At 48.8% G+C, this 13,376-nt stretch overlaps 1 pseudogene; it reads left to right on the top strand.

Moving 5' to 3' along the window:
• The first annotated feature begins 1,246 nt into the window (after positions 1-1,246).
• On the top strand, positions 1,247-9,501 carry LOC114688876 (annotated as a pseudogene).
• The last annotated feature ends 3,875 nt before the right edge of the window (positions 9,502-13,376 follow it).

Genomic DNA, 13,376 nt, shown 5'->3' on the forward strand with positions numbered 1-13,376 from the left:
CGAAATATTCAGGGACCTTTCAATCTATATTCTGACAACCTATATGTGGTAAATTTGCTACCATATTTGCCCCAGGCACACATTCACCTAGATGCAAACCCTGGGGACTGCTGGAGGGAGCACCACATTCATGTGTCATACATGAGAGAGCACTCCAGGCTCCCAGAGTTCTTGGCTAGAGGAAATAGTTGGGTCGATGAGTTGTGCTTACATTACAGGAGGCCACTGACCTGCACGGCCTGACCCACCTTAATTGGAGGGCCTTGCAGCATAGGTTCCGTCACATCCATGTCAAAGATCTCAAGAAAACAGTACATACCTACAAGGCCTGTCAGTCCTTTCTCAGAGTGCCTCCGCTGCAGACAACAGGGTTCAACCCTAGAGGGCTGAAGCCAAATGCCCTTTGGCAAACTGTAGTACATTTTTGTATCAACAGACACCTTTTCAGGGGCCTGCTGGGCCACAGCCTATACGGGAGAAAGGACAAAACATGCACATTCCCATTTCCTTCAATGTTTTCCTACTCTGGGCCTGCGATCACAAATCAAAACAGATAATGGGCCTTGCTTCACCACCAGGGCCATGGCAGGGTTCTTTGAACAAAGGCATATGAAACAGACCACAGGAATCCCCCACAATCCTCAAGGGCAGGCAATCATTGAAAGAAACCACAGATGCCTTAAAGAACAGCTTTGAAAACAAAAAGGGGGAGTAACCCCCATATTCAATTAGACCAGGCCTTATTCACGATTAATATTTTGAATCTGCCCAAAGGAGCCAATAAAGCCAGGTTCCAAAAACATTGGTGTCAGTTAAACCCCAATCCTCAGATTCAAGTATGGTGGAAGGATCCTTTAACATTTCAATGGAGAGGACTGGAAGGGGGTATGGCTGAGTCTTCCCCATAGGAGAGACAGCCCCAATCTGGCTCCCAGCCAGGAATCTAAAATTCCTTCCTACCCGCCCCTCCCAACAGGAAGATGCCCAAAGCCAGACTGACTAACAAGGAGAAAAAAAATCTATGGTGGTCTCAAGCCGATTTTAAAACAAAAAGAAACAACAAAAACAAGGTAACTATTAGTCAAGTCCAGGGGCTTATCATCCTTGAGAAAACTTTGTGTTCCTTGGCTGTTACAGATAATGGCACCCCAGATAGACCTCCTGCTGTTAACTCTGGTGCTAATCCAGGTTAACAAACACGGCCTCGAGAAATCCTCACCAACCTCAGAAGGTGACCTGGTCGGTGATGGGTGCTGGCAATGGAGACATCCTCAACTCAACAGCACCACGTTCCTTGCAGTCTGGTGGCCTGAACTCTTACTTCAACCTTTGTGATCTGGTGAGAGGCTCCTGGGACAGTGGAGACTGGACCCTGCTCATGAAGGTCAACCTGAATGCAAAGGGGCGAATGGGTGCAGCCTACCACAGGTTTCCGACTCCCAGAGTCTGGGATGCTCCCATGTATCAAAGAGGGCCATTCTACAGGATACTTCTTTCTACATATGCCCTGGAAGCAATCGGACTGCAAAGGAGGTTGCCCAATGTGGAGGGGCAAATGACTATTACTGTGCTCAATGGGGATGTGAACAAACTGGGACAGGCTACTGGATAAAACAAAGAGGTACCATCAAGGTCCGACGGGCTCCCCAGACTCCTCTGGCATCCAAACCCCTGTATAGCCACTGCTCCAAGTATAGATGTAATCCCATGCACATGACTATTACAGAGATGGGAGAGAGAGCAGTCAATTGGGACATAGGGAAAATGTGAGGCCTTCATTTAAACCAGCAGGGAGATGACCAGGGGCTACTCTTCTCCATAAGGAGAACCATCTGGCCAATTCAGGAGCCCCTGGTAATAGGGCCCATGCAACCCATCCTACCCCTCATCACTTCTCCCCCGGTGGACCCACATAAGGATTTGACTGCCCCTCTCTCCTTCTCCCTTGCGACAAGGGCCCCTCTCAGGCCCCTTGGACTACCTAAGGATGAGGGACTTGGACTGTCAGCAGTACAAATGGATGTGACTCCATCGGCGCCCCCCCTTCTTTGAGGCAGTGGGGTAGACGGACAATGTGGACAGAGCACAGCCTTACCGGATGCAGGTAAGGTGACCCAACTGTGGAGGACCTATCTTCACGGGGCTATCTTTCCCATCTGCGGTTACAACTACCACCTGTATTACACCAGAGGCGGCTTGGAATGTCCACTGGAGGGGATGCAAGGAGATAAGTGCCACACCCCTCTCTGGCTGAGGCCTAAGGATTCAGGTGTCTTCTGGCTCTGCCACCAGACCAGACTGTCGCTTTGCATTTCACTCAACTCTTAACACAATGGAATGATTCTTGTGTCATGGTGTTGATGCTTTCTCATGTATTGTACCATGATAATGACAAGGTCATGGCACGATTGAGCCCTCAGGTTAAGAGAAAACCACTGACACCCCTGACGGTGACCACGCACTTAGGAACGGGAGCCCCCAAGCCCGCTCTGGTGGCTCCCTCTATGGTGCTACAACAACAAAAATATCAAGAGTTAAGACAATTAATGGATGTAAAATTAGCTAAGTGTGCTAAGACAACTAATGGATGTAAACTTAGCTAGGTTAGAAACCCGTTAGGTTCCTACAAAAGTTCCTTGATTCGCCAGCATAACTGGCCTTACAAAGTCATATGTGGCTACACCTTTTATTTTTGCAACAGGGAGGGCTATACAAGGCCCTGGGGGAACAGTGCTGCTTTTATGTCGATCACTCTGGGTTGGTCACCAAAAATTTAGACGAGCTTCATAAGGAAACTGAGGATAGACAAAGAGATAAACAAAATTCTTGGTATCAGTGAATGTTCAACTGGTCCCCCTGGTTAACCACCCTGGTCTCCACATTGTTGGGTCCAATAGTCCTGCTAATTCTATTATTTAACTTTGGGCCTTGCATATGTAGAAAGATAGTTGATCTCACAAGATTCCAAAAAGAAATACAGCTTATGGCTCTCCACTTCCATAACAATAGGGTCAACCCAGAGGACTCCCCCTAAAACATAAGGCTAACCTAAATCAAGGTGCCATGGGCGAACCTACTAAGAGGTGCTTTGTGCCCAAACCTAAACCAAGGTGGGCATAAAACAAAAAGGAGGAGTCTATGGGGAAGGGCCATGGAGCCAGGGTCTAGTAAAGCTGGCCAGGAGGGAAAGTGTAGACGGTGGAACCCAAGTTTACAAAAAAAAAAAAAAATGTGATTGGAGCTTCAAGTCAAGAAAAATGTCAGGGGATTGGGCATTTAGCTCAGTGGTAGAGCGCCTGCCTAGCAAGCAGAAGGCCCTGGGTTCGGTCCTCAGCTCAAAAAAAAAAATCAAAACAAAACAAAAATGTCAGTACATGATACCCTGATAATAACACTGTAAATACTGTTTACTAAGCACATTACATAACCTTTAAACTGATCGGCACAATGGGGAATTTGCCAACCCCCTTCTAAACCTGGGTCTTACCCAGGCTTACCAGGCTTACCGGCATCTTCACATGCTGCTGGTCATGGCTGCGGCTGGCAGTGTCTCCCCTGCCTCAGCCTTCCGCTTCCCAGAATTATCCTCTCTCCTTGTCCCACCTATTTCCTGCCTGGCCACTGGCCAATCACTGTTTTATTTATTGATGAATTAGAGCAATTTGACATACAGACCATCCCACAGCACTTCCCCTTTTCTTTTTTTAAAAAGGAAGGTTTTAACTTTTACACATATCCAAAGTCAGCTTGGTATATTTGGGGATTTGGGCGTAGCTTCTCTTAACTACTTCCTGCTGGAGGGGGGCGCTGTATCTTATGGGGACACAAAGAAAATTTTAGGATCATGGAGTAGTCCGTGAGACTGTATTATCTGAGCCAGTTGCCTTGAAACGATTCTGGATGTTGGATCATCTGGGTCATGGTGTCATCGGAGACCTTTCAGGCGGTCTTGGCTGGTCAAACCTGATGTATCTTAATCTGGAACAAATCCATAGCCTCTGGCTTTCTGTAGAAACAATAGCAGAGCCTCTTTTATATATATATATATATATATATATATATATATATATATATATATATATATATATATAAGCAACATATCCTTATAGCCAAATTTTGAAGTCAAAGTACCTTTAAAATATACATTTTGGCATAACTTAACAGCTTTTGCAATCAAATGTTTTTCTTCAGTTATAAATATCAAAGAGAACATAATCCAGATTCTCTGTGTGATACCTTCTTTATGTGGCTTATTTTTTATATTACCTTGAGCCTATTGCTTTAAACAGCAGCCTTTTAAGTCTGAAACTGCGCTTTGGCTGCTGGCTCTGACCACTTCAGCTTCCCAACATGGCGGTGGTACGTTTTCCGCCAGCTCTGGGAGCCATCAACTCTCAGAAATAGTGGGTCTATGCTTCTATCAAGACAGCGTGTAGCCCAGAAACCTCTTTTTGTTTTGTACTAGCAAAGGCTAAATCCACTATGCAGCTTAATGTGCCACTTGCAGAGGCCTCATTCCCACCATACTGCAGGTCGAGTGCACACGCCAGGAACCCGCCAGTAGCTCAAACCAGCAGGCTGCCGCTCATTTGAGAGAGACAATTAGGAAGCTGTTTTTAGCTCCATTTTAGAATCTTTTCTCAGGTTTTAGGTAGAAACTCTTGCCAACATGTTGGGCACCATTTGTAGCTAGAGTTTTCCTGCCTTGCCCACAGTCAGGACAAATCTTTGTCAACCACCAGTCCCACAGCCGCTCAGACCCAACCAAGTAAACACAGAGACTTATATTGCATACAAACTGTACGGCTGTGGCAGGCTTCTTGCTAACTGTTCTTATAGCTTAAATTAATCCATTTCCATGAATCTATACCTTGCCACGTGGCTGGTGGCTTACCGGCATCTTCACATGCTGCTGATCATGGCTGCGGCTGGCAGTGTCTCCCCTGCTTCAGCCTTCCGCTTCCCAGAATTATCCTCTCTCCTTGTCCCACCTATTTCCTACCTGGCCACTGGCCAATCAGTGTTATATTTATTGATGAATCAGAGCAATTTGACATACAGACCATCCCACAGCATTCACCCCTTCCCCCTAAGTGGCAAGGAACCTTCAAGGTAATTCTTGTAACCCCCACAGCTGCTAAACTCGAGGGCTTTCCTCACTGGGTCCACCTGTCTCATCTAAAACCTTTTATCTCACCTCCATCCCAGAAAAATCTCTCTTAATATACAGTGAAAAAAACAGGGCCTCTCACTACCAAGCGCCAGAGGACATCAGGATCCACTGCCTTGTCACCAATTCCAGAGGAATAAGGTATCACCCCTTCCTTTCCCAACCAGGGACACACAGAGCCAGAGGGGAAAAAAACCATCAAAAATATCCAGGCGGTAAGGAAAAATATAATACAACAATCTATCATTGTTCAATATTCAGCAACTGATGACCTTCGTTTCCTAATTGCTAACCTAAAAAGGGAAACAGGTGTTTTAAATAAACTACCTCTAATAAAGCTTGTCTCAGAAAAAAATTAAGCGTAGTACTAAGGGTAGATCTACCTGAGATAAATGTCACATATCTCCATCTGGGCAGGCCAGATGTACCTCAGATAAATGCCAACTCAAATACTAAAACAATAATGATTCTTTTTTCTCAAAGCTAGTGTGGGCAAGGACAAGCACGCTCGGTTGCCAGAGAGGAAAAGGAGAGAAGCGGGTGGGTGTGGGGAGGTCGGCGTTATCAGTAAGGCTCTCTTCCGAGGCAATTTATTTGAGGGAGTGGAAATGGGTAAGCACAAGGCTGCTACTGTCTGTACCTCCAGCTCCAGGGGATCCAGTATGGATATAAATGCAGGCAAAACCATGAATGCACATGATATAAATTAAAATAAATTTTAAAAACAGGGTCTGGTACAATAAAACAACCTCTGGAGGCATCATGATCCCTGACTTCAAGCTCTACTATAGACCTACAGTAATAAAAACAGCTTGGTACTGGCATAAAAACCGATTTTCGGAACAATGGAATCAAATTGAAAACCCCAACATTAAACCACCCACCCATGAACATATGATTTTTGACAAGGAAGCCAAAATTGTACAATGGAAAAAAGAAAGCATTTTCAACAAATGGTGCTGGCATAACTGGATGTCAGATCTGTCACTGAGCACAAAACACAAGTTCAAGTGGATCAAAGACCTCAACATGAGACAGGCCCAGCAGCGAAGACAAGCAGATGCAGGTAGACCTGTGGCAGCAGCCCACAGAGGTAGATGGGCCCGCCAGCGGCAATCCACAGGGACATTCAGGCCCGGCAGCAGCAGCCGGCAGAGACATACAGGCCCAGCAGCAGCCCGCAGAGGTAGATGGGCCCAGCGGCGGTGGCCGACAGGGACATACAGGCTTGACAAGCAGAGGTAGGTAGGCCCGCGGTGGTTGCCGGCAGTGACATACAGGCCCAGCGGCGGCCTGCAGAGCTAGACAGGTCTGGCAGCAGAGACAAGAAGATGAAGGTAGGCCTGCAGCAGCGGCCATCAGAGGTAGACAGGCCCAGCAGCAGAGGCCGACAGGGACATTCAGGCCCAGCGGAAGCCAGCAGATACAGGCCCAGTGGTGACCCACAAAGGTAGACAGGCCTGGTGGTGGAGACAAGGAGATGCAGGTAGGCCTGCGGCGGTGGCCCGCAGAGGTAGACAGGGCCCGGCTGCGGTGAACGACAGGAACATACAGGCCCAGTGGCAGCCGGCACAGACGTCTATACAGGCCGGTGGTGGCCCACAGAGGTAGACGGGCGCAGCAGCAGTGACAAGCAGAGGTAGGTAGGCCTGAAGCAGCAGCCAGCAGAGACATACAGGCCCTGCAGCAGCCAGCAGAAACATACAGGCCCGGCGGCGGCCCACAGAGATAGAAAGGCCCAGTGGCGGAGACAAGCAGATGCAGGTAGGCCCGCGGCGGCGGACCTCAGAGGTAGACAGGCCCGGCGGTGGCGGGCGACAAGGACATAGAGGCCCGGCGGCAGCTGGCAGACACATACAGGCTCAGCGGCGGCTGGCAGAGGTAGACGGGCCCGGTGGCAGCGGCCGACAGGGACATACAGGCACAGCGTCGGCCGGCAGAGGTAGACGGGTCCGGCGGCGGAGACAAGCAGACGCAGGTAAGCCCACGGCAGTGGCCCTCAGAGGTAGACGAGCCCAGCGGTGGCGGCCGAAAGGGACATACAGGCCTGGCGGCAGCCAGCATATACATACAGGCCAGGCGGCGGCCGCAGAGGTAGACAGGCCTGGGAGCAGTGACAAGCAGAGGCAGACAGGCCTGGCGGTGAAGACAAGGAGACGAAGGAAGGCCCACGGCAGTGGACCGCAGAGGAAGACGGGCCCAGTGGCGGCGGCCAACAGGAACATACAGGCCCGGTGGCAGGCGGCAGAGACATACAGGCCCGGCGGCAGCCGGCAGAGACATAAAGGCCCGGCGGGGGCCCGCAGAGGTAGACGGGTCCAGCAGCAGGGACAAGCAGAGGTAGGTAGTCCTGCGGCAGCCCACAAAAATAGACAGGCCTAGCAGCGGCAGCCGACAGGGACATAAAGGCCTGGCGGAAGTTGGCGGAGATGTACAGGACCAGTGGCGGCCCGCAGAGGTAGACAGGCCCAGTGGCGGAGACAAGCAGACGCAGGTAGGCCCGCGGCGGTGTCTCCCAGAGGTAGACGGGCCCAGCGGCAGCCCCCAGAGACATACAGGCCCGGCGGCAACCCGCAGAGGTAGACGGGCCCAGCAGCAGTGACAAGCAGAGGTAAGTAGGCCGCGGCAACAGCCGGCAGAGACATACAGGCCCAGAGGCAGCCAACAGGGACATACAGGCCCGGCCGTGGCCCACAGAGGTAGACGGAGACAAGCAGACGCAGCTTGGAACAGGGACGCCTCTAACCCCAACACCCGGGGAAGAAGCTATCTCCGTGGGACGGAACCAGAACGAATCTAAACACTCTGTCTGAGGACAACCAAGGGCCCAACTGCTGATCCTGTGAAACCCAACAACTTGGAGGTGTTGGGGAGACTAGCCCGCTCAGCTGAAACCCATCTGGGAGAACTAATACCAATACTCTTCAAAGTGTTTCACACAATAGAAACAGAAGGAACACTACACCAAACTCTTTTTATGAGGCTACAATTACCCTGATACCCAAACCACACAAAGATGCAACAAAGAAAGAGAACTTCAGACCAATCTCCCTCATGAACATTGATGCAAAAATACTCAACAAAATATTGGCAAACCGAATCCAAGAATACATCAAAACAATTATCTATCACAACCAAGTAGGATTCATCCCAGGGATGCAAGGATGGTTCAACATACGAAAATCAGTCAATGTAATATACCATATAAACAAACTGAAAGAAAAAAACAACACGATCATCTCATTAGATGCTGAAAAAGCCTTTGACAAAATCCAACACGCTTCATGATAAAGGTCTTCCCAGCCACAGCACAGATGCACAGCTGGAGAACAAGGGGACGGCAGAACATCATTCCAGGACCTCCTCACCATCATCCCAGGACTTTAAAAGCTACCCTCCCATTCCCCGCCAAGAGCCAACTGATGCCCACTATTCAGCTGGAAGCAGTCTTTGAGAGAAATGTCGCCCCATACCCAGTCAACCACAATTTTCTTTTTGAAAACAAAAAGTCAGGGATGAAGGGTTCACAACACACCCCCACAGTTGGGCATGTTTGCATATGCCTGATGGACCTGGATACTTCTGCCTAGACAGTTTCATGTCAACGTAGCCATGTTATCTACGCACTTGCGTGGAGTAGTTACGTCGACCTGTGCATGCCCAGCCTTTATAAGCCGGTGTGATATTCCCCATTGCCCGCCCTTTCTTCTTCTCTAAACACACGTCTCCCACAGGCCTGGGCATTCTCTGTTCCTTTCATCTTAATAAAACTCTAATTAGCGGATTCTGTCGTGTTTCATGACATTTCCTCGCAGGATAGGAGCGCTGCAAAATAACTAAGACCTACAACCCGCAGGGACCCCACCATAGAGGACTCCTATCGGAAACAGGTGGTCATTGATGGGGAGACATGTCCACTGGACATCTTAGACACAGCAGGTCAAGAGGAGTATAGTGCCATGTGGGACCAGAACATGGGCACACGGGAGGGTTTCCTCTGTGTGTCTGCCATCAACAACACCCAGTCCTTTGAAGACATCCATCAGTACAGGGCGCAGATCAAGCAGGTGAAGGACTCAGACGATGTGGCAATGGTGCTGGTGGGGAACTAATTTGACCAGGCTGCTTGTACTGTTGAGTCTTGATAAGCCTAGGACCCTGCCCACAGATATGGCATCCCCAACACTGAAACATCAGCCAAGACCCAACAGGGTATAGAGGATGCTTTGTACACACTAGAACGTGAGATTCAGCAGCACAAACTGCAGAAGCTAAACGCTCCCAGTGAGAGTGGACCGGGCTGCATGAGCTGCAATTGTGTGCTACCCTGATGCCAGTACTCCAGCTGGTGGTCATCCTGTTCTTCCTGGCTCTGGCTGTGGACCAGAGGGACCCACACCAACCTCAGCAGGTGACCTGGGCAGTGATCAGTGCTCACAATGGAATGATCTTCAACAGAACCACGAGTGAGACTGTCTCTGAAACCTGGTGGCCTGAGATTTTCTTGGATCTTTGTGACCTTTGTCTATGTATCGATCAGTACATATTCCTCTCTAATTTTTGCCTCTGCCCATTCAGGTGAGAAGGTTAAGGATGTGAAGAATCATTGTCTTCATGCTTTTGCTTATATGGGAGTGCCAAAATACATAAAGATTGATAATGGTCCTGCCTACAGCAGTATGGGGGGGGGGTTTAAAAGTCTGTGAAGAATTTTTTAATGTTAGTAAGAATGGTATTCCCTATAGCCCTCAAGGACAGGCTACAGTAGAGTGGATACAAATGGTGAGAAAGAAAGTTAGCTCAAGTTATTTACGCTAAGATGAGATACTAAAAAACAAGTGATAGTGTCAGGACATAAACAACTTGTAAATAGGGTGCCCTTTTAAATGATTGGTTTGTTCCTTCACCCGTCCTAGGGTTTGGAGGTTTTCTGGTATAAAGGAAGGTTACTGCCTATCAATAAACGAGTTCATGCTTGACTTGACTCCCTGCTGCGTCTGATTTCTCCAGGTAAGAGGGAGGCTGGGAAACAGGCAAGCGGCACACACTTCCCTTTCCTCGGTTCCAGGCTACCTCTTCACAGGTGACCTAAGTTCCTGGTGGGGCAGGTCCCCACAGCTGACACCCTAAACATGGGGCTTGAAGTACTTTGGCAGAGGTCAAGGGCACTTCCAGGGTAAGTGATGCAGACCATTCTGGACAGTTAAAAATCATGGTAGAAGACACTCAAGGGATACTAGTTATTCCATAAGGAGAGTATATTATGGCGATATTTTATTTGTACTGAAATGTGATTTTAATTTTATGTTAATAAATAAAGTTGCCCTGGGGTCAGAGCTATTAGAGCCATAGCAAGAGTGTGGTGGTTAGAAGAGATAGGTAGATTTCTGTGTGTTCAGGGATACAGCCAGTATTGGATACATACTCCTTTAAGACCTGGAGGGCGGTACTTACAGGCAGTGACGAGACAGTCATGTGCTTGGGTTTACAACCAATGAGAAGACAGAACAGAAAGACTATTTAAAGACAGACAAACGGGAAGAAGCTCTCTCTCGGGGAAGCTAGAAGCACTGCAGGAGATAAGATTTTATCTCTGAGCTCTGACCTCTCAGCTTTCTCTTTTACCTTGGCTCTGTGTTTCTTATTTTAATAAGACTATTGGTTACATCTACATCGTTACATCTACAGTATATTGCTCTGTTTATTCTTTTATCTTTAGTAGAAACTGAACATTCAGTTCTTAAGACTAACCAAGGCTCAGGAGGTTTCAGGTCAACTGGCTGTCCTCAGGCATTCTGGGTAGCTGACTTACTTCACTTCCTCAATTATCATTGAAGATAGAAGGAAAAGCATTTACAGGCATCCGGGAAATGGGCGCTGATGTGTCCATGCTAGCTAAACAATTTTGGCCAAAAGGGTGGTCTCTTGAACCATCCTGATCGACCTTACAAGGAATTGGACATGCTATTCCAGAAAGAAGTGCTCGCATCCTAAAATGGACAGATCAGGAGGGTCATAGTTAGTAGACATTTTCAACCATATATACTGAGAGGATTGCCAACTCATCTGTGGGGTAGGGATGTGCTACAAATAATGGGTGCTGTGCTTACTACACAAACTTTGAAACACCCAAATTCTCCAGTGAATAATATGATGCTGGATATGGGTTGGGCTGGAAACCAGGTTCTGGGCTTGGTAAGTAGCAACAAGGCTAATCTTCCGCAGGTGTTCAAGCCAATGTGTTCCTTTTAAAAATAAAAAGAGAGGACATGTCGGCAGCAATAAGTTTGCTGCCTTAATCTTAAATGCCCTTTTTTGTCCTGTCCTAGTTAAGTTGTTGGTGTGAAAATGTGCAGTTGGGTTCCGGAGGGTGCTGGGGATCAGTTCCCCTGTGGTTTTCCTGTTTGGTGAACAGTGTCGGGCTTGCCACTGGATACAGAGTAACCGTTCCTTGACCCCTGCTGTTAGAGGGATATATAAGCCCATGGTTGTGTGAATAAAGAGAGCTTCCCTGATGAATGGAGACTGGGTGTCTTGAGTGCTCTTCAACCTCGGTGTCCCTTGCCAGATTTCGTGCTCCAGCTGCACGGGTCAAGGCACGACATACTGCCTAAATTAAGTCAACTGCCACTCATTTCGTAAAAGGGTGGAGCAGAGTGTATCTCTTTTATGGCACCATTAACAGCACTTAGTCTTTCTGTGATGATCAGCAATGGTGTTAATGCTCAATGTTCTCCTACCTCACATCATGAGAATCAGAAGGCTGCTGGCCTTCTCAGACTTCCCTTCTTTCTGTTGGCCTTTCTGACTCTCTCTTCATGATGAAGGAGCTGGCAGGTGCCGAGGTGGAAAGGCCTTCCCCTCCATTCTCCATGGCCCCACAAGCTTCCCTCCCTCCAGTGCCACCAAGACTTGACCTTCTACAACAGCAAGCATCTGGTCCTGTCAGCACTTCAGTCCTGGGAACGACTTCCAAGGCTGGTTCTGGCTCCCTTCATAAAGACTAACCATTGCCAATACCTCCTACATTCGAGATCTTCCACAACCAACCCCTCCAGACTGGCCTTACTCTGTTGGAGCAGAAACACCATTTCAGAGACGGCCCTGCCTTGTACACCAGGCGATTGCCCATCTAAAGACAAACTGCCCCTTAAACCAATCCCTCAGAGAAACAACTCTCAACGCAAAGCAAGTAGCTATGGCAAGGTGGAGAGGCCCCCGCTAACCCCACTGCCATCGTCCCCTCACCACAGCTCTCCAGTGAGATTGAGCGCCTCGTGAGTCAGGGCTGCTCCTACCAGGACATTCAGAGAGCTTTGGTCATTGCCCACAACAACACTGAGAAGGCCAAAAACGTCCTCTAGGAAATTTGTTGGTATACATTTGGAACAAAAACTAGGTTTGATTCCTAGAGCGCCAACACCCGAGCAGAGTCTGAAATATTCACACAGGTCTGCCATTTTTATGAGGGCAGAGGGCTTCCTGGCGGGGGGGGGGGAGGAGGGGAGCAGAAAGCCACAGCTGCAATGCCCTGCCGCTAGGCAACCTGACGGCAAGATGTTCTACTTCCGTGTCTTATGGGGAGGGTCTGTACGTTTCCATTAACTAGAGGCTCAGTTCTTGTCCCTGACATCTCCCCCTTCTTAGTAATAAATCTAAGGGCCAATATAAACCAGGTTCGAATGGTCTAAAAGTAGGCCTCTGAAATAGGCATTGCATGGAGGATTACAGAGGCCCTGTCCATCTAAGGGTTGTGAAAAGAGGTCCAAGGGGGAATGTCTCTCCAGACTCAAGCACCACGGGCGTCCCCATAGTGCGGGAATCAATGGACCGTGCAGTTTTTTGAGGGGAAGGACATGGGTAAGCACAAGGCTACTAATGCAAAAACCGCTATGCAACAGGGCGTACAATCCAGGCTCTCGGGATTTTGGGGTACCATGGTCCCCAGCCTGTGTAGTACCAGCTGCACTCCAATCATGCCTTGAGTGAGACTTTTTCCCCACACACAGGTGCAGCCTCCCCCGAATGAAGGGGTCTGTGTAAGGCATCTCTCATCAAGGGAAAATTCAACCTGGGAGTCCTGCATGTCAAGGCAGTGGTAGTGAACCTGGTTCTGCCTGGCCCGCAGGTCTGTTATTTAGGTTTGGATGAACTGAGTGAGCCGGGAAAGTGCCCATGGCTAAAAGGTAAGGACCAGGTGCAGGCT

The sequence above is a fragment of the Peromyscus leucopus genome, chromosome 18 (genome assembly GCF_004664715.2).
Source record: "Peromyscus leucopus breed LL Stock chromosome 18, UCI_PerLeu_2.1, whole genome shotgun sequence".
NCBI classification, from domain to species: domain Eukaryota; kingdom Metazoa; phylum Chordata; class Mammalia; order Rodentia; family Cricetidae; genus Peromyscus; species Peromyscus leucopus.